Here is a 22890-nt window from a genome sequence, read left to right as displayed (position 1 = left end):
TACACGATGCTGTTTGCTGGAGCTCTGTTCTGAATGAGGAGGAGCATGGCTTCCGTGTGCTATGGCAGGGAGGAGGAGGGGATGTTGCAATGAGGAGTGACTGGTAATAAGGGATGTGGCAAGACTAGAAGGGTAGGAAATTCAGTAAACAGAAGGGAGGAACTAAGGATGGTTGGGCACTAGAGTGTCGCAAAAAAAGCAGTAAGTGATGATCACCTGCTCTTCGTGCTCAGAATCTGTGCCATATTCACTTTCCACTCTCCAACGCAGGCACATAATAGGCTGTCGACATTTGTTGAAATAAATTGGGCCATATACAGTGTGTCCTCTGTTCTCCAGATTTCTCCTCAGTAATGTGTATATCCTAGCCCTGTGTTGAAAATTAGGACAAGTTACATTCAAGTCAGTTAATCTGCCTCAAGTCACGTAGGTTGACTGGTAGATTTGAACTCAGGTCTTTTGACCCCCGCAATGGTACCTTCCATTTGCAAATCAGTGCTTTCGCATTTTCTTAAGGCACAGCATCCTCATTTTTGGAACCTGGTTCGGGTGTTGAGGAGAAGCTTTGCATAATGGAAAGGCTCAAACTTCATTTTTTCTTTCTTAAAAGAAATTTCTAGAACTCTTTCATGACACCCTGGGGATGACTGATACAGTTTGAAGATCCCCACCTGAGAGTAGCCCATCTCAAAAAATGTCAGCTTGGATGCTCATTTGTATGTTGCTTGCTGTGTGTTTCCTCATACCTCGAAAAAGACGAGTTGAATTTTTCCAAACCAAGCAGTTGACCTTACGACTTTTCATCCTTTGAGTTTCCACCACAATTCAAATCCAACTCCTTTTTTTAACATTGTATTTTGCACAAAAGGTGGCCTGATAGTGAGGCGAAGAGTCATGATGGGCGGGGCACTCTCAAATCAGGCCAGAGTGACAGGCTAGGACATCTTGTTTTCATCAAATTCTTGTAGCTACCCTTTACTTCTCTGTGTGTTTGCTGGGCTTTTGAGATTCTGTTTGCTCTTTGTAGCTGGATGTTTTCCAGAGGGTCATTAAGAAAAAGGAGTATCCTCTGCATTAATAACCTTTGGAAGGATTTTTAGCGGTAAAATCAGAGACCAGATGATCTGGTGGAGAGCAGGAATGGGGGTGGGGGGCTTTTATTCCCCCTTTCCAGGAAAATGTCAAGTTCACCATGCCCCAGCACCAGACTTTTCACCCAGTAACTCTGAGATCTTATATCAAGTTTATTCAACAATAATGATCTAAATGGCAAAACTACTACCCTTTTTTTGGAGGGATAAGAATTGTTCCTTTTACAGGCATACAATATACAAAACAAGCGACCATGAAATACACTTGGAGTAGCAGTCAATTTCTGTGTGTGCTTTACTGTTTATTGGGGTGTTTTTTTTTAGTGAATTCATTAATGTGGAGTTCCAAAATAACTCTTGAATGAATGTTTACATTTTCTGCACTTTATCTAATTACTGAAAAGCACAGGTGTCATATGAAAATTTAAAGAATATACTGAGGTTTATGGCAGAGATAAACACCATAGACCAGGGGTCAGGAAACTCTGACCTGTGGGCCAGATCTGGCTTGCTACTTTTTTTGTAAAGACAGTGTTTTGGAACACAGCCATGCCCATTTGTTTATGGATTGTCTGTGGTTGTTTTCCTCTTATCACAGCAGAGTAGTTGTGACAGAGACCGTATGCCTTAAAATATTTACTATCTAGTCTTTACTGAAGAGTTTCCAACCCCTGTCATAGATAGCTCCATGTTATTTATTTACTCGCTCATTCATTTATTCATCCTTTTAGTGATGCTCTGGGGAATATCAAGATGAGTAACGCAGTCCCTAAGGGCCAAGAACTTATAATGTAACAGAGGCAAGTCATGTATTCAAATTGCCACCTGACAAGGTGGACTACAACACAGACCGTAGACAAGAAATATCTAAATTGCTGTGTAGTTCAGAGGTGGCGAAGGCCCTTGACAAAGGGGAGGAATTGGGGTGAGCAGAAGCGTGTCGCTGTCGTAACTGTGGCTCACAGTGATTTCCCAGTGGGAACTTCATGAGAAGTACAAGTCATCTCCTTCACGGAATTTTATAAAGTGTAGTATCCAAAGGGTGGAAATGATTTAAGATATTACTTAGCATCAAGATTTCTTTATCTGGAAGCGTATTTCCCCTGTAGCTATGGGAATAATCATATTTCTATAAAATTTTTAAAGATTTGAAGGAAGGCTTCCTTCTTCAGGGTGGGAAGACAGGGAATTCCTTTTCTTTTTTACTGACTGTTCACTGAACAAAGTAACATTAAATGGTCTGGGTCTCCAAGAAGGAATCTTAACAGGAAACCCCTCAAATATCAGATGGATGAAAAACAGGGTAAAATTTTGTAGAAGCGCAGCCATGAATTAGCATGACTCGGTGACAGTTATATCTCGTTCTCTCCAGAAGACCACAGTATACAAGTGTGAACGGAGCTTTTGGTAAAGGTTCAGGTCCAATGCCACCTCACCTTGCGAAGATTCCATGCAGGAAGCCTTCTCGAATCCTCCAGTTGGGAATAAGGTCTTCCTCTTCATTTGTGACCTGCTTTGAGGGCAGGGTTCAGGCCTTTTTTATTTTTATATCACCAGTAGCACCTACTTCATTATTTGAGTTTTCCAAATGTCTATTGAATTAACGTGAATTGAATGCAGACCGACACTGTGCATTCAAAATCTAGGTGGTAAATGTGTGATTTTGGTAAAGGATTTCAGATTAGACAAAAAATGGAACAAGTGAGACTCCTTCCATTCTACTTCCCTCAGAGTATCAAAATTGTCAGCTCAATTCTGGCCACCCGTTCTCTGTATTCATAATGATAAGGATACCAGAGCGAATGCAGCTTAGTTTTGTTTCAGAATACAACTCTGTGACATTCACCCACGGAGAGCATAATATTTTGACTGATAAAGTGAGTATGTTTGGTGAGAAAACTACTGAAAGAAAATGATATTGGACCCCAATAGGTAGTTTTACTGTCTTAGGAATCACCAAGCCCAAATATTTCACAGTTCCTCCCTCTCAGGAGGAGAGCCCCTGAATTTAGCCTCCGATTGCCACCCCACAGCATCCCCTGGGACTCTGGCCTCCTGTTACCAAGAAGCTCAAACCAGCCTGTCTTCCAGGGTTTCCCTACAGCTCGCTTTCACAATAGCCTGGGTGCCAGTAGACAGTCCCAGATAGAGACGAGAAGAGAGAGACACGTTCTGGCAGGTCATTTTGCTTGTCCCCTTCCCCTCCCTTAGCCTGAAGAGGAAAATCCAGCCCTTGTCTATGGAGAACACACTTGAGGGCATTTCCTGACAAATAGATGAGTCCCTGCACACACATGTGAGTGCTGTATTCTATCAGAACTGTCTAAATAAACAGAGACTCCGCTGTCTCCTTCAAGCCCCACCGTGTATTTATGAATGGGATTGCTTCATCATTTTCCTTTAATGTCAGTAGCAGGGAAGTCAGAAAGCATTACCTCTAAAATGGGGAAAGAACATTGCAAATACATACATTTCCAGCCAGCTGCAGCAATAACCAGCAAACAAAAATTACTTCATCCCACCGTCATGGGCCCCGTTCCTATGGGATTTTTCCTTAGTTTCTGATTTATAATGATCACTTTTGAAGGCCTAGAAATGCTTAGGTGAGATTAAATTACTGATTATCCTAAAGTTCTGTTTTCACTGGAGTCTTTCTGGACGGCTGCTGATTCCGTCCCATGTGAAGCATTCAGTGGCATGAATCCACTCGGTTTCTGCCCACATCACTGCATTCCTGGGATGCCTTTCACAGGCCTTCGCAAGATCATCTGACAGCCGCCTGTGAGGTCAATGAACTTTATCCATAATTAAACATACGCAGTTAGGAGAAGTAATTTTTTTTTCCTCCCTGAGAAGCAGAGAAAGGGTACGTGTTATGTTGCCCTCCATTACTGAGTAAAAGTTCTGTGGAGTAATCAGGCTAGTTTCACATGATTTAATGCTGAACCGAATAAGAAAGTGATTGCATCCTCTACTGGGCCTCACAGAACAGTCACCACCCACACTGTTTATTCAGACTCGGATCTTGGCCATTTGGGGTTTAAGCCAGAAGAAAGGGGAAAAAAAAATCCAACCCTGGAATGAACGCTTTTGAAACTCTGTATTCTTGATGAAATGCAGCCAAGGATTCTTTTAAAAATCTATTTAAAATCAATTACTGGGGTCCTAGTTTCATTTACAATGGATTGTTAGCAACAGCTCGTTTTCTCTGTTTCCAGCCAGCTTTGGAGTTGAGGCTGGGATTGTTTTGCCTGGGTATCTGATGCTACCACCAAACTATGTGTGGGTAGTTGGGCAACTCTGACCCTTGACCAGCTTTCCATAACATAGCAAGGAAAGGTGTGAGGGGGCAAGGAAGCGAAGGAAAACAAGCCTAAGGATTGCACTAAGTGTGCTTCACGAAGGGGAAGAAAACACACAGGAGGCAGATATAATACAGAGGAGAGTAAGAGAAAGCAAGAGGCAGGACTGTGTGCCTGGGAGGGCAGGCACCAGTACCTCTGTCTCTAGTCAGGATTGCAAAAAACCCTCTCAGATATGTTAATTGTATCGGGTTTTTAAAGATCTCCAGAGGAGACTCTGCAACCTCCCTCAGTTACCCACCCTCCTATTTGGCAGTTGCTACAGCCAGGAAATTATTTCTTATTTCCAGCCTAAAATGTGCGTGTCGGGCTGCGTCAGGGGATAAGTTATTGATCGGGACCACCCCACCTTCCCACAGCATATTTTACTCTGAGGGTGGGATGGAGCGTATTACTTGCTGCTTAGTTAAAGCTACAGTCGCTTTGACCTCTGTCCCTAAGAGTCTGTAGGCCCCCTGAGTGGGAATGGTGCTGGGGAGTGGGGCGGAGGAGGAACATTTATTCAGATTTCCAGATACCATGTACTATTACTTAGCGTTTTTTGTATGTCACCAGGGGGAAGGAACGTAGCTGTGGCATGTCCAGGACTGAGCCTCAAAACCATGTGCAAATATTAAAATGTGGAAGCTCCTCTTTTAAAAGAAAAGAAAAAAGTCCAGAAAAACAGAAGGGAGATAGATTCTGGAATTTCGCTGGCCTCGAGATAGTGGTCCATCTCCTCAGTTTTAAATAAGAGCTAAAAGCCAGAGGGCGTAAGGGACCAATCCTGGACTGGATCTCAGATCTCATGCCTCCCATGCAGCATCCAGTCCTGCCCTTTATAGGATGGTGTGCTCTGAAGGCGAAGTCATGCTGGAACTGAGGTCACTTTCTCACTTCCTCTGGCCCCTTCCTCCTCCTCAGCAGGTGCACAGTGAATGGTCAGCTTCTCCACGAGTGAATTACAGATTCATTGAGAAGCTGTCAAATGACCCGGGCAGCCCAGCTTCTTCCCTTTTTATCAAGTTATGTCATTGCCCTTCCTCAGGCTACGGTTTGTTCCGGAAGGGAAGAGGTTGTCTTCTCCTTCACCCGCCCACTCTAAGTTGCATCAAGTTCCACTTCCCTGTGTTATATAAATTACTGAATGAGTGGAGGGAGCATCACAATGTGATGATGAGAGCCTTGAGCCCTCAGAGAATCAACCGTGTGCCCACCGTGCCCCCTCCTCCCTCACCTTCATCGTTTGTCAAGTAATAATAGTTACACTTGCCCTACCTCCCTTAGGGGCTCCTAGGAACAAATGATAATATCTATTGATATCTTTAAAATTTGTAAAACATGGTGTTTTTAAATTATTTCAAGCAAGCAGGAAATATAGAGAATAATATAGCAAATGCATGGGTATCTGTCATCGTTTTGTCATCTCTTTACACCATATTTGCTTCAGATTTTCCCACCTACCTTTTTTTTTAAAAAAAAAAGGGAAATAAAGCACTTCCCCACCTCATTACCCTCCTCCCTTCCCTGAACTTCACAGCATCAGTTTAAATTTGATGCTTATTATTACCATGCATGATTGCATCTTTTACACGTGTGTGTCCATAGACAATGTGTATGTTTTAAAATGTTTTTAACCTTTATCTAAATATCATTGGGTTTGTATCCTACATTACATTTGTAAGATTTATCTGTTGTAAAACACGTGTCTCTACTTCATCCATGTTCTGTGCTGTGTAGTAGTCTATCAATGACAGGACTTGAAGGTTGTTTCTAACTTTTAAAATGTCCTTTTGAAGAGTATTATAGTTGTCTAACTTTTCAACATCACAGACAGTGCTATACCATGAACATATTCTTTCCACACATGCGGGAGAAGTTCCTTTGGGTATATATACACCCAGTAGCAAAGTGATGAAGTTAGCACATCTTCAACCTTCCTGGATGTCACCAAATTGCTCTGCAAAGTGACGGTACCAATTCACCTTCCCACCAGCATGGTTTGAGAATTCCTGTTGCTGCATATTCTCTCCAATACATGTCATCGTCATATTTTAAAAATTTCTTATGCCAATTTGATAGTTGTTTAGGGTTTAGATTGTGATTTCCTGATTACCAGTGAAGTTGAGCATCTTGTCATTTGCTTATCCAAGTCAGGTTCCCTCTTTTATGAATTATCTCCTGGTATCCTTTGCCCGTTTTTCTGTTGGTGTGTTTGTTTCCCTATTGATTTATTGGAGTCTGTAATATATTCTTGATACCAATCCCCTGTGTATTATATGCATAGCAAATGTCTTCTCTTGGTTTTGTAATTTTATTTTGTTGATGGTGTTGTGCTAAGAGTTCTTCATTTTTAATTTTGTTTTATTCTTATAACAAGTTCGTGAGCTAAATACTATCTCTATTCCCATTTTATAGATGAGGATAATGCCTCTTAGAGACAATTGACTAAGGTCTCAGAGCTGGTAAGTAGTGAGGCTGGGGATCAAATCTAGAACTATCTAATTCCAGAGTGCTTTTTAAGACATCAGCACTACAACTATCCCCATTTTACAGATGAGCTCACTGAGGCCCAGAGAGATTCAGTGATTTGCTCAGGGTCACATAGTGTAGCAGTGTTAGAACTAGAACCATTCTTCAGGTCTCCAGACTGCTAACACAACCGTATACCTATATAGAAAGATGGGGGAAATGGGCAAATAAATATCACATACACACATCCTTTTAAAACATAACTTTAAAAAATTACAAACTATTTGAAATACAAAAAAAAAATCACAGAGAATAATACAGGAAACAATAGGCATCCACAACTCAGATTTAATAAATGTTGACATTTAGCCACATTTTAAAAAGATTTTTTACAGAAAATGTTACAGTTAAAGCCTCTTTTCTACCCCACCCTCATCTCATTCCCCCTGGAGCTTTCCTAGAAGTAACCACTCTTCCAAAGTTGTGTTGTTACATACATGTTGTTGCATTTGGCTCCCTGGTTATGTGTCATAAACAATAACTAGTATTATTTTGTGAGTTTGAGACATCTACGGTAATGTTCTCACTCAGTAATCCATCTTTCTGCAACTTGCTTTATCACTCAAAATTATGTTTTTGAGATTTATCTTTACTGATTTATGTAGAGCTAGTTTCCTTAACTGCCTGCTATGTCAACTCCTTTCTATGAATATATCATAATATATCCATTCCCTAATTGATGGGAGTTGAGGCTGTGTCCACATTTTCGTTTTACACACAGTGCTGTTGTGAACATCTTTCCGTGGGGGCATGTTAGGCTTCTCAAAAGTATAGATGCTGACGTGGACTTGCAGGGTCTTAGGGTACAAGCATCATCAACTTTTGGCCAAATTGCTCTCAATTTACACTTGCAGCAACAATGTATGAGGGGTCTTGTTGCTCTGCATCTTCTCCAACTCGTGGCATTATCGGGCTTTTACATTTTGCTAATCCGATAGATTGAAAAGGTGTCTCATTGTGGTACTGACTTATGTTTCTCTGATTTCTGGTGAGGTTATGCTTGTCTTTCTCATGATTGTTGGTCATTTGGGTTTCTTTTTCTATGTATTGTCATTTTATAGACTGTGCTCATTTTTTGTAGTGGATTATTTGGAGTTTTTTTTCCATTATAGATTATTATTATGTGTTCACTATCCATCCTGGATACTTTATTATTTTTTTTTTAATCTTCTCTCTCTCAGTCTGTTACCTTTAAACTTTGTTTTTTGGTGTCTTTTGTCACATAAGAAGTTTTAAAATCAAATTTATCAACATTTTTTGCTTGTCTTCAGCTTTATGGTTTGTGATAGTGTGTCATTCCCTAGCCCAAGATGATAAAAATAGTACCTTTTTTTTTTTTTTTCCTAAATATTTTAAAGTTAACTGTAATTCTCTTGGAATTCACTCTTGGGTATAGTGTGAGTTAGAAATCTATTTATTTTTCCATGTGAATAACCAATTGCCCCAGAACCATCTATTAAATAGTTCAGTCATTTCCCACAGTTTTATAATGCTGTCTCTGTCACATCCCAAGTTCCTGTACATGGACAGACTTTCTCTATTGCATTGGTCTAGTTATTTATATCTGCACCAATCATATTGTGTCTTAATTATAAGGCTATAATAAATGTCCTGATATCTAGTAGGACAAGTCCCCATTTTATACTTTTTCAATATTATCTTGGCTGATTTTTGACCTTAATTCTTCTATATGAATTTTAAAACAAGCTAAAAATGTTCATGAAAAACCTTTCTGAGATTTTAATATGAATTACATTCAAGTTGTATATTAACTTAGGAGGAATTGATGTTGATATTAAATCTTCTCATCTCTGAGCATGATATATATCTCTGTTTATTTAGGTCTTATGACTTTCAGTGAAGTTTTATAATTTGTTTTCATATAACTGTTGTACCTCTTTCCTTAGATTTATTCCTAGGTTTGTCATAGTTTATTGCTATTGCTAATAGGATCTTTAAAAAATTACATTTTCTCATTGGTTGTTGCTGATAAGGATGCCACGGTTGTTTGTATATTAATCTTGTCTCCAGCATTCTTGCCAAACTCTCACATTACTTGTAATTGTTTGTAGTTTCTCATGGATTCTCTATGTGGACAATCTTATCATCTGCAAATAATGCTTCTTTTGTTTCTTCGTTTCTGATCCTTGTTTCTCTTACTCTTTTTTCTTGTTTTATTGCATCAGCTAGATATCTCACACAATGATGAATGGAGGGGTGGTGGAAAAAGCGTATTGGTCTTGTTCCTAACTTTAATGGAAATATGTTCCTAAAGTTTATTGTAGGTTCTTAGTAGAAACTACTTAGTGAAAACTTCCTTCTGTTCTTGGTTGGCTAGGTATTTTATTGTATTTTTAAACTGTGAGTGTTAGATTTTGTTAAATGCTTTTCTGTATCTATTAAGATGATTATATAGTTTTTCCTTCTTAATCTGTTGATGTGGTGAATTACATTAAGACTTTCTAATGTTAAATCTTCCTTGAGTTTCTGGGATAAACCCTACTGGATCATCAGAAACACACACACACGTGCGTGCATGCATGCACACCATATATTTATCATGTGATAAATATGATATATGTGATACATGGTATGTATGATACATTATATATATGATACAAAAAACATATATTTTAAAAGAAATATATATTTATTCAAACACTACACTGCTGGGTATGTTTGCTAATTGTTTTTTAGGATTTTTGCATTTGTATTTTTAACTAAGGTTGACCTATTGCTTTCCTTTTTTGTACTGTCAATCTATTTCTAAAATCTAGCTTTAGACTGAACTTATAAAAATACATTCAGGAGCTTTTGTTCTTTTTCTGTTTTTTTGTATGTCAATTTTGGTAACTTTTTTTCTAGGAGAGTTTCCATTTCATCTGTTTTTAGATATGTTACTTTAAAGTAGAGAATAGAATTCTCATACTTAAAAATATGATCTTAACTGTATGTATAGTTATGGGTTCTTTTCATGCCTAATAGTGTTTATTTGTGCCTTCTTTCATTTCTCTTGCTCATTCTTGTTGAATATCTACCTATTTTATTAGTCTTTTTAAAGAATTGACCTTTATTTTGTTCCTACTTTCTATATTGTTTCTTTGTTTTTATTTTATTGATTCATTATCTTTATTATTGCCTTTCTACTACTTTATCTTTATCCATTTGTGAAAAAAGTTTCTTCTGTTGTCTGTGTTTACTTTACTGCTCTTTCTTTATCTGCTTAATTTTAAATTATTCTTGTTTTCTGATACTGCATTTAATGCTAAACATTTCTTCTGCTGAAATCTAGGGTTTTAATTATTGTTCAGTTCTAAATGTTTTGTTACTTTCATTTTGATTTCATATTAATAATTTAGCAGTATGTTTTTGAAATTTCAAAATGTACTGGGGTTTGGGGGTTGTGGTTTTGTTATTGATTTCAACTTTTATTGTATTTTGGTTGATGAATGTGGTCTGAATGTTAGCAGTTCTTTGAAATTTGTTGAGAATTGCTCTGTGGCCTAGAACCTGGTCAATTTTTATAAACATTTCATGTGTATTCTTTATTTTTTGGGTGGAGGGTTCTCTTTCCATATCCATTAGATGAAGTTTGTAATATGCATTATTTAAATCTGTATTTTTTTCTGTTTTTTAGCTTGGTCTGTTGCCTTCATAGAGATGTGTGCTAAAATCTCTCTGTAATTTTGAATTTGTTACTTTCATATAATTAAATCAATTTTTGCTATATATATTTGACACTCTATTGTTAGATATATGGAAGGAGTCCTAGTGAATATATCCTTTTTTATCATTAAGCAGTGATCCTCTTTAACCCCCCCAAATGCTTTTGGCTATAAAGTCTGTTTTATCAGATTATTCATTCATTCAATTAAAACAAATATTTATTGAACATTTATTATTTGTAGGGATACTTATTATTTGAACATATTATTTTATGTTTATCCTTGCTGTGACATTATGTTTTAGGCTTCTCTCTTGTAAACAGCTGGAGTTTTACAAAATTCAATCTGAGGACTTCTGCCATTTAATGGATTAGTTTAAGCCATTTACATTTATTATGATTAGTCATATATTTGGAATTCACTAGGAATCCAAATGTTTTCTGTATGCCATGCCTCTTCTTTTCTTATTTTTTCTTCCTATTCTGTCTTCTATTAGATTACTTGAGTTTTCCTGTTGATTTCACTTTCCCTTTCCTGTGCCCACTCCTTGCTCCTCATGAGATGCTAGGCCCCCCGACCATGGCCATGCTCAGGATCCAGGCAGAAGCCTAAGCCCAAGTGGATGTGTTCTGGGAAGACCCATGTAAAAGACAGAGAACCTGCTCGGGAGCTATTTCCTCAAGAAGATTTCTGAGTTGCATGCATTTTTATAGGAGACAGCTCTCAGTGAAGCCAACCTGGGCAATCTGAAGGCCCTGTTGGACATCCTGACGCCTGATCAATTCAAGATGAAAGAGAAGGAGGGCAGAAGAAGCAGCAAGAGAAGGAAGATAAGGATGAAAAGACGAAAGGGGAAGATGAAGGCAAAGGTCCTTCTGGTGACCCAGTGAATGGCAAGGAGAAGATGGTAGTCATCCTGCAGTGCCTCAAGCCTGGGATGAAGGATGTCATTGAACAGTCAGTCTGGTCACCATCTCGTTGCAGCTGCAGATACCTTGGATTGAGGATTGGAACAGTTTTGGAGTGGCTGTCCAGGAGAAGGTGTTTGAGCTGATGACCACCCTCCATACCAAGATGGAAGGCTTCCACATTCCAACCTTCAAGGATTCCTCTGAGCCCAGCAGTTCCCTGTGCACAATTATCAAGAGCTGGTGCGCATTCTGGGTAAGGCAGAGTACCGGGACCATGGCTGATGGTCATGGAGATCCACAATGCTTGTTCTGTGTTATGTGACATCATCCTGCAAGAAGCCCAGGGGAGAAACAAAGGGAATGATGTACAAGAGCCTCCTCTCTCATCCGTGATGGGTCCAGCGGAGACCTTCCTGCTCTTACTGGGAACTCCAGACTTTCCCCCACCTTTCCCCTGTTGAGGTTTCTCCCTCACCTTGCCTCCCAAGTACAATAAATATAGTCATACCATTAAAAAAAAAAAGATTATTGTTTTCCTCTTGATTTGTAATGTATATGTTATATTATTTTATCTGTTACCCTTAAACCTTAAAAATTATATTTGAGTTATTAACAAAGTCTAAAATTAAAGTTTATCTGTATCTATATCTGCTTTACAAACAATATAATACAGACTTCTTAGAACACTTGAACTCAGCTTTTCTCTCGCTCATATTCTGACACCATCGAATTTTTTATCATCTATCATTTTGTTTCTCTCTTTTTTGTCCCCATCCAATTTTTTTTATAAATCTGCTTTTTAAAATTTATCAAAATAGATGCCATTTTATTTACATGGTGGTTAACAGTGTGAAATCCAGAACCAGACTGCCTTAATTTGAATCTCAATGTAGTTGTAAATCACTTGAATGGTGCTGGTATGCAGTCAAGTACAAAGTAGGCCCCAGTAAATGTTGTTGATGTTGCTTCTTGGACTCTGTTCCTCCTTTCTCAGTTCAAATTTCTTCTTACTAAAGTACATTCTTGAGTAGTTATTTCATCAAGGATTTGGGAATCCTCTCTTTCTCAGTCTCTATCTCAGTCTCTATCTACATTCAGTCTTGAGTAATAATTTTTTTAGGTATAGAATTCTACATAGATATTTTTCCTCAGCGTCTGAAACTATTATTTCATTTCCTTCCAATATCTATTGTTGATGAGGTATAGTCAGCATCAGTCTGTCGTTCGTTTAGAGGTATATATTTTTTTTCTAACTAATTGCTTTAAAGATTTTTTTGTTATTCTTTTTGTTCTTGTCTTTGATGATCTGCAGTTTCACCATAGTCCTGTTGGAGATTCAATATGCCTCTTGAATCTAAAGATTTCTAATATTCATAGATTCTGAAAAATTCTCAGTCATGATCTCTGATATTGTCTCTCCCAGTTCTCTGTATTGTTATCTTTCCTAGTCCTCAGTTATCTGTGTATTAGACCTTGTTATTCTCTTCTTCATATCTCTTGACCTGTTTTTCCTATTTCCCACATCTGTGCTTTTCTGTGGTCTATTTTTTTCTTAATCTCTCCCTACCCTTTCCATTCCTATCTTCCTGAGGTAACCAGTGTGAACATTTGGTGTGCATCCTTCTACATGTTTCTCCAAGCTTATATAAACACATGCACATATAAATTCATGTAAAAATAAGCATTTTGTTGTTGTTTGAAAAAAAATCCTATCATACTGTGTGCGTTACTTTATAACTTGTCTTTCTCTCTTAATAGTACATTAAGGATATCCTTCCAGATAATAAATATAGATTTAACTCATTAAAAAAATAGCTAAGTAAATTGTATGGTATGACTGTACTACCATTTATTCAGTTGCTCCACTATTGGTGAGTGTTTAAGTTATTTTCAGTTTTATGTCTGCACAAACATTGTAGACAAAAACATCCTTGTACATAGTATTTACTTATGTGCTGGTTCCTTAATTTCTGTGGGAACAAATTCTACCCCACCCTCCTTCCCCCGGGCGTCTTTCCCAAAGAACATCACTTTCCATATTTTAGTTTTTCTTCTGGCATATGTACATCTCCACATTTCTGAATAATCTGTGTACTGTTATCCTTGTTTTATCAATTTTATTCATGATGTCTTCCTATTATAGTAAATAAAGAGTTAGCTGTCTTATATCATTGTATCCACTGCTGTCTCTCCCCCTTTCTCCCAATATAATTATATTGCAATTTTTGGTTAAATCAGTTGTTAGTGTTGTCTCTATTTTGCCTATGTAAATAGCATTAACAGCTGAACTTTTTACTTTTATGAAGTTAATATCTGTCTTGTTTTTTTCATTTCCTTAGTGTTCTTTGTACTTATAGCAGATTTCCCCTCTATCTTTCGTAGTCTCACAGTACACTTTTCCACTAGGCTGATCACATCAGTAATCTGTTAGTTCTAGTACTTCTTTTCCTGGTGACATTCCTCCTGGAGACTTCCATTTTCCTTGTATCTGGACCTTAGGTCTGCTGCACAGCCATCGTGCTGGGATTTCTCTTCCTTGTTATTCTAGAACTTTCCTTTGCCTTTCTTGTGAGTTGGATTCCCCTTCCTGATTTACTCCATTGTTTGGGGGAGCACACCCTCCTGCAGGCTATCAGAATTAAAACCTAGTGCAGGGTGGTGGCCCTCAATATGTCTTTCTCTCTGTCCACTGGTCCAGTCTGGTTGAACTGCTCTCTCTGCCTACAGACCAGTTGTCAGCTCACCTCACTGCGTCATCCCTCTGCTTTAGTCCTGTGTTGGATAGCATAAAATTCCCTTTTTTTTCACTCACTCATTTTTGTGGCTCCCAGCCTGCAGTAGCCTATCAAAAATGAATCCACAAGAGATACAGTCACACTTTGAATGTCTGAAAAGGTCTTTATTCTGTCTTCTCACTTGATGGCTTGTCTGTCTTGCAGAAGGAAATTAGGTCAAAAGTAAATTTTCTTCAGAAGTTTGAAGACACTGCTTTATTGTGTGCTGTCTCCCATTGTTGCTATCAGAAGGCTAAAGCCATTCTGATTCTTGATGCTTTGCACCTGATTTTTTTTTCTTACTCCTTGACTTGCAGAATCTTTGCTTTTCCCCAGTATTCTAAATTTCATGATAATTTTCTTATGTGCGAATCTGTTTTCATCTATTGTACTAAGCAATCAATGTGTTCTTTCAATCTGTTGCTATTTGCTTCTCTGTTAGCTTTCCAGAACGCCTATTATTTGGGTGTTGTACTTTCTGGACCAGTCCTCTAATTTGGTCATATCTTCTCTTCTGTTTTCCATCTCTTTATCTTTTTGGGCAATTTCTTCAACTTCAATTTCCAACCTGTCTATTGGGTTTTCATTTCTGTTATTGTTTTAAATTTCCTCTTTTCATCTATAAATAGTTGGGTTTTTTTTAAGCATTCTGTTCTGTTTTCATGTGTGTGACATTCTCTTAGCTTTCTGAAAAAACATTTGTCTTTTGAAATTTTCTTCTCCCTTCAGGGTCTCTATTTCCTCCCTGTTGCCTTTTTCTGTTTGTTATTTTGAACTCTCTTCCATGTACAGGCTTTCCTTACATGTCTGGTAATCCTTGGCTGTCTGCTCATATTTAAGAAGGAAAACTAGTAAGCTTATTGGAAGCTCTGAGGATGTGTGAGGGGCTTATTGACTTTGAGCATCACTGTAGAATAATATGTTTATGCTGTTTGTTGGGGAACTCCTAATGTCGACCCCCAAAGTCTCCTACTGGGGAACCGAGGGGATGGTCAGATTCTCCAGAGAACGCTCTTCCAGTCTCTCACCTAGAGGGTGAGGATCTGCTTGTCCCAGTGCTGAGAGCTCAGGTGAGGAGTGAGACTGGAGGGGTCAGCATTCGGTATGCAGTTTTCTGTTTTGTTTAAGGTGTGGCATCTCCCAATCCAGGAACCCTGTCTTTAGAGACCAAACCTCCAGTTTTACCAGTTGGGATACAGGCTGCTGCCCAGCAGGGTGGAGTCGAGAAGGGGATCTGGGGATCTAGAGATATGACTGGTTCTTAAACACCTTCCATCCCATTCTCTTATTTTAGTCACTCCTTCCTTCTCCTCCCTCCCTGCTTCCAGATGTAACTAGCACTATGTCTTCCTGGACCTTTGAGCATCTGCTGGTTGGTTCCTAACTTGTCTTACTCCTAATTTAAAAGTCAGCTTCCTTTGGTCTGCTAGTTCTATCACTACTTTTCCATCTATTTTCCATCTTCCAAAATCTTATTACTGTTATCCCTTAACCTGTTCTCCCTGTCCTTGTGGGTTTATGTCTTTTAAATGGTCAGTTTCCCTAGTTTTAGTGAGGTTTCAGGTGAGACCAGTATTAGATATGGTGTGTTCAATTCTCCATTTTTGCTTGGAAGTCCTTTACGTTTTGGTTGATTTCCTCAAATCTATCTTTCCAGTTCACTTTCCAGTTCTATATTTGTGTTACTCTGCTGTCTAACTTTTCCATTGAGTTATGTGTAGGAGTTCCATTTTGTTCTTTGTCAAATTTGCTTATTTTATTTTTTTTCATTTATTCCTATTATTTCATTATGGTTTTTAGTCTTTCTTTTATCACTTTAATAATTTAAAGCAATCTTATTTTGTAGTCCATTTCAGATTGTAGTATTGTTCCAATTCTTAGGATTTTAGTTTTAAAAAATTTCCCTTTATGACTGTCCCTCATGGTAGTTTATTTCCGTGTGTGTGTGTGTGTGTGTGTGTGTGTGTGTGTGTGTGTGTGTGTTTGTGTGTGTGTTTTGGCAAGTTCATCTTCACAGAGATTTCTTTTCTGTGGGAATCTTGCAAGTCCCAAGTTGTGAAATTGCATATTGGCCTTACGTATTGGCCACGTATTGTTTTTTCTGAAGATCTAAGGAGTTTTGATGGTCCTGGAACTGTGTTTATGTTCACTTCTTGTCATGGAACTCCCATACCCAGATACACAGATGCTGTAAATTCTGATCCTATAGCTGAATGTGGTTCATGTTTAGGGTTTTGATTTCTCAAAGGTGTTCTGAGCTCTGGGTATAAGGCTCTTCACCTTTGGGCCAGTGGGCAGGTACTTTTAGTCCCCTTTTCATGGATACAGTGACTTTTTAAGGCTTTGAGACTTATGAAAGAGGCTCAGTTCTGGCCGCCCCCTACCTCACGCAGGACCAAGGCCATGTCCTTTCTTCATGGGCATTAGAATCTAATCGCTATCCCCAGATCCCCAGGGACATTTGTGTAGGTCTGAAACTCTCTTGGGCATGGTGGAGTCAACTTTTTGTTAAAGCTCTGGCTACAGTTTTTATCTTCATTCTTGGAGCCTATGCCTCTCTCTTCCTTCCTAGCTTAGCTCTATGATGTTTTCTTGAGAATTTCTCATCTTTGTAGTCGGAAGGGACCAAAAGATCCACCTAGTGTTTGCCGTTTTGCTGGAAATGAACACTCACATCCACTATTGAGCTAAACCTAGAACATACTAAACAAAACCTGGAATTGACTGTAAAGGGGCATGGATTGCCAGAGATCGAAAGGTTCTCAGAGATCACTTCATCCAACACTAGCATTTTATTTAAGGAAACTGAGGCTCAAAACTGATGAAACCACTTGCCCACAGACACCTGGCCAGTTAGTGAAAAAGCTGGGGATAGAACTCAAAAGGTGGCCGCCTTTTTCTCACCACATCACAGGGAGGAGCACTGTCATCTAGCAGCCAGCACTTGTCTGGTTGAAACACACCTCCATCTGATGATTGTCGTGCCTTAAATCACTGCGAGATTTCGGGAAAGCCACATAGACCATTTGTGTTTGTTTTGTCTTATTTTTATCTTCTAAAATGTATAATAATAATGCCTGTAGAATCACTTAAGTGGTTTTTTTCTTGTCTCAATTTTGTTTGTTTTCTACTTTTATTTTTTCAGAGGAGAACACCTTTTCCTTTCCTTTCTTCCTTTTCCTTGCTTTAAAGCCCAGTTCAGGTTCCATCATCTCCCAGAAACCTTTCCTGAAGTCTGAAGTCTATAGAGCGATTTTTTCCTTCTCTAACTCCTATTGAAATTGTCATTTGAACCACATAGTTGGCACCATCTTATGAATATATCTGACTGTGTTTAATTATTGAATGTGGATGTCCTTTATCTCCCCAACTAAATTGTAAGTGCTAGTTTGCAGAAACTATGCTTAGGCATCTTTACCATTTCCCAAAGTGTTTTTCTTGATTAATTGATGAGGAAGCAACTTAGAGGAAATATGTTCTATGAGATAGAGCCCAGGCTTTGTGTCAGGAAGCCTGGATTCCACCCCTTTTCTTGGCATCAGCTCCCTGGTGTGTTTGAACAAACCATCTTGCCTTGTATGGACAGGCCACTGAAATCTGACAATATGCTCATAGATAGAATGGTCATATAATTTATTATTCAAACTGCGACAGTTATGAGAGTAAAAGGAGGGGCACTATTAATAATTTTGCAGGGACAACAGGTGTAAACCAGGACTCTCTCTGACAAGCTGGGACATATAGTCACCTTATGTCATAGATCACCTTGAGCTCTTCAGAAAAATTTGCACAGCTGCTATCAAAATACCAGTCTTCCAACAAAAAATTATCACCCCTTACACAAGTTTTCATCCACCAGCACAGCTTCACAGGTAATAGAATTTTTAGTTCCCAGACATTCATGTTTTCTCAGCTACTTTCATGGCTTTAAATGCTCATTATAACTGAAGTTAAGGTAAATGTTGGGTTTGAAAATTAGTGCTGCTAAGAAATGAATGCCTTTATTTTCCCTATCAACCCACTCTCTCTCCTGGAAGGAAAGACAGCCCTGACTTTCAGACTTGTGAGCCTCCTTTTCTTGAGTGCTTTTTGAAACATAGGGATCTTCCGCCTAGGATATCCAGCGACAGAGGGAAGGTCAGTGAATGATTGCTAATCCGCAAGACTGGATAAGTCTTCATATAATGGTGTATTTGGTGGCTTAGCATAGTAAAGTGAGGTAGGTCTTTAAAAAGACACTTTATAAGCACCATAGCTCACTAGCTGGCTCGCTTATGCAGCTCCTGCTAGAGTATTCTGTACATAATGGGTACTTCAGAAATGTTTGTTAGCTTGAAATTCTGAGGAACACTTGGAAGACAGTGGTAGCTAGTAAATTCACTTACCAGTGCTGGTAACCTCATTTCTGCTTATGCTTCAGGAGTACTGCCATGGTTGGGGCATGGTGTTGGAATGCGAAGTAAAACAGATACTATCTCTACCTTCCAGGATTTTATGATCTAGAGGCAGTGTTAGAGCTGTAAACAACTAAGCCTAAGAAAGTTCAGAAGAAAGAACAATCACTTTTGACCTGGGGGAGTGAGGTGGCATTTGAGCTAGGCTTGAAAAGTAGGATTTTACTGTAGGACAGAGGTGGGAGAAGGCCATTTCACACAGAGGGAACAGCACAAACAAAAACCTGCAGGAGTACTGTTGCTTGGTATGTTGGGGAATGAGAAGAAGTCCTGTGTGTTTGCAAGATAAGCTTTAATACGTAGTGGGTTGGGAAAGGCAGACATCCTTTAATGTCAAACTGGGGAGCTCAGGTTACATTATGCAGACAACAGGAATCACATAAAGTTTTGGATGCCTGCAGTGATGTCAACCAGCTCATGCGTTAGAATGATAACCTGGTTGCAGGGAGACCAGAAGGAGGGAGACCAGTTATGAAGAGGCATTGGTGTTTAGGAGAGGTATAAATGCAGGGGAATAAAAAGGAGGAGGAAGGTAGGAGATCCAGAATTGGCAGTTGGTTGGAAGTAAGGCTGAGGAGGAGAGGAGAACCAAACACAACACCAAGGGACTGAGTAGGTGGTGACACCATGAAAAGCCCCTAGAAAGCTGGAGAGGAGCAGAATTCAACTGGTAGAGAACTATTGATTTCTAGGGAGGTTTGTGAGGAGTTGAAAAAACCTTGAGCAGTGCTTTGCATAAAGGAGGTGCTCTGTAAACACTACAATTGAAGGAAGGAGGGAGGGAAGGACAGAAAAGAAGGAAGGAAAAAAGAAAGGAAAGAAGGAACTTTTCCCTTCTCCCCACTGTGCCATAACATGGGTTTTAGGGGATGTGGTGGGAATCATTCATTAGGGCTATTCTTGCTAATTATTTTGTGTTAAGTGTACAGACCACGAGAGGACTCAGAAAGGATGGAAGATCAGAATTCATTGGTGTCAGACAGAAGAGAGGTGAGCTTTGAGCCAGACTTGGAAGAAGAGAGAGAATTGAGGTGATGAAGAAGCCGTATTGAGACGGAGAGGGTAGCAGGGGAGAAGGCAAGAAGGCAGAAGCAAGCACACCATGCATGTAGAGAAAGAGAATAACTCTGATGGACACTGGAGGTAGTTTCCACGTGTGGAGAAAGGTCATGGGTGAGCTATGGGGGTATTCATCTGGAGGAGGTTGTTTGCTTACTTTCTGACAAGCCTATCCTGAAACTCTATCAAGAGAACTCAGTTTCTCTATGAAAACCAACCTAATTCCTCCTAGATGTTTTTCCTGCCCATTTGGAATAATAGCCTGGCAATCCTTTGTGTGATTAGAAACCAAGCAACGTTGACTTTTTCTGAAGAGCCATTTCAGGATAACTCTCAATAAATCCTTTTATTGGAAGTACTGGCCAGTACTTTGTCTTACAAAATGCTTTTTGGTTTCTTTGCCTCAGTCTTTGATTATTTGGTAAACATTTTAGTTCCGTGATTACATGGTGTTTAGATGGCAATGCATGAGTTGCATTACTAAAATTGTTTGCCTTCAGTTATATTACATCTGCTCCAGGAATGCTAGAAAATACAAATGCAGTTTATTTAACAGGCTACCTCAACTGGAGCATCTGAGAGAGAAGGTGTAAAATCTAGCAGTTGGTGTGATGTCTCATCTTGAATCAGAGAATCTTGAAGCTGGGAAGTTCTTGGAAGCCTTCTATGGCACCTTCTTCAGCACGGTGCCACCCATCCTCTTCCTGAATAGTTCTAATGAAGGGGAGTTCTCAGAATGTGCCAACTTTTAGAAAAAGGCAAACCACAATTGAATAAAAACTTTAAAATTTATTTCTCGTGTAACACTGATCCTAAACTTGTTAGGTTGGCTACAGTATAAAATAAATGGAAGCCAGAAGTTTCCTGGGAATATTTTCACTTGATCTACAAAATCCCAGTGTGTGTCTGATGCAATGCTTGTCAGTGGTGCACGTCTTTTCTGGGTGGAGGAAAGATTTTACGTCATCTTATCACATAATTTCTCTTCATTGTCTATGGTTTCTCCCACTTATTTTGTCTTTTCCCTTAGGTATTGCACCTTTCCTTGATTTGAGTTCCAAGATGTGGCTGCGTTTAGAGACTTGTTATTAAAAATGGGCAGGTCTCTAAAACAGTCACAGTTCTCTATAACTTTTGGATTAAATCAACCTACTTTGACATTTGGCTGTGTGTTTGCAGACATCTGTATAAACTATGCGAAGTGCCCCTGAGACTTAGCAGTTCTTCTTCAGCAATGTTTCACTCATTCATCTGTTTATTTAGAAAACACCTGAGGCCCACTGTGTTCCTTTCCATTTCCACCATTTCCTCTTTATTTGGGGCCCTTATCATCTCATACTGACACTCCTGCTTCATACATGGGTTTTAATCTCTGCCTGTGGGGGCCACTGCATGATATCCTAAAACGTCACTTTGATGATTACCCTCTCCCACTTAACAGCCTTCGTGGCAGAATTTTTTAAATAATGTTTTTGTTTTGATTACACAAGCAAGATATAGTTTTTGCAGAAAATCTGGAAAATAGAGAAAAGAAAAAAAATTGCTCATAATCTATGACTAAAAAAACCAAAAAAGAGCATGTTGTTAAGATGTTTGTACACATACTATAAGTTGCTCTTCTCCTGTCTTTGCCTAGCGCTGAGAACCTTCCCAGTCTGGTCCCAGCTTGACTTTATAACCTTATCTCTCTACTTGTTTCTGCTCTGAGGCTCTATATTGCGTTGTATAATACTTTTCATATTTCACCCATAATGAATTTTTTCTGATTATATAAATAACACGTCATTGTAAATATTTTTAAAAAGTACATATAAGAAATAAAATAAAAATGATCTTCAAAAATATCTCAACACCCTGAAATGAAAACCATTGACATTTTGTAGACCATTTGTCATCATCTGTTTATAGACGTGTGCCTAAGTACACACACATGATTTCCTATAAATGAGATCATAGCATCCATGTGGTTTTTATGGTTGACATCTTCTTTCATTTTCACTTATTTCTTTCCTCCCACTCCCCTCCTTCCCTCTACCCTAATCCCTCTCCTCCAGACCGCCGGTGTTATTAACCTTGTGTATATCCTTCTATGCTTTACTCCATGCTCATACAATTATATCAAACATTTAGATAGATAGATAGATAGATAGATAGATAGATAGATAGATAGAGAGATAGATATAAAATATTCACACATACATGTTGTGATTTTTGTCATTGTTTTATAAAAATCAGATCATATGTCCCTCTCTGCATCTTGCTCTTTACTCACTTAATGGTGATACATTATTGAAATTCCTCCATTCTTTCTTTTTCATGACTGCATACTAGTTCTTGGTTGACTGTAGCATGGCTTATTGAATGATTCTACTACAAACAATGCTGTAGTGAACATCCCTGTGCTCATATGGGCATGAGATGGCTTGATTGTGGACAGCAGTTTTAAATTTGGATATGTGTTTCCAAATGGTGCAGTGATTTCTATTTCCACCAGCATGTCTGAAAGTACCTTTTTCTGCATCCTGCCATGTGGCTGTGACGTTGTCACCTCCAAGGGGCAGTGCCTCTAAATTGCAGGGGAGATGGGGGACAGGGTCCCTTTGAAATACAAAATTTCAAGACAAATATGGGGCCTAAATAAGACCATCACAGTAACATATGTAAGAGGATTCATTAAGAGGAGATCACTGGAGTTGGGTTCTGGGGAAGGCATATTTATAGAAATGAACCCTATGGCCTGAAGTGTTATTTTCGTTTTTAGGATGATTTTCTTTTTACCTGACATTATTTGGTTAACATGGCAGCTAGAAGTTTCCCTCTTGGCTTTAATTTGCTTCTTTACAGCTTATGTCAGAACTCAAAAGGTAAGACACATCACACATGACTTTTGAACATTTGCGTCAAACCTTGAGAATACGCAGATGGAGGGATGTCAAGGTGAGATCTGACTGTGAGTTCCCTGTGAACATGGTTTATATTTTAAATACTTTCAAATTAACTGTATGTGTGGTGTTAAAAGTTGGGAAGCAGGTGGAAGGGCTGGAGCTAACAGACCGACTGCTG

At 38.8% G+C, this 22890-nt stretch overlaps 1 protein-coding gene and 1 pseudogene across 1 annotated transcript in view; both read left to right on the top strand.

The window, feature by feature from the left end:
• Positions 1-22890, top strand: part of BCL2 (BCL2 apoptosis regulator) — a 165222-nt gene that overhangs the window by 65426 nt on the left and 76906 nt on the right. The gene's annotated exons all lie outside the window — the stretch shown is intronic.
• LOC131415119 (proteasome activator complex subunit 1-like) lies at positions 11209-11933 on the top strand (annotated as a pseudogene).

This window comes from Diceros bicornis, chromosome 16 (assembly GCF_020826845.1).
Source record: "Diceros bicornis minor isolate mBicDic1 chromosome 16, mDicBic1.mat.cur, whole genome shotgun sequence".
Classification (NCBI taxonomy): Eukaryota; Metazoa; Chordata; class Mammalia; order Perissodactyla; family Rhinocerotidae; genus Diceros; species Diceros bicornis.
Note: the sequence above shows the minus strand (reverse complement) of the source record. Positions and strands in the feature narration are given on the sequence as shown.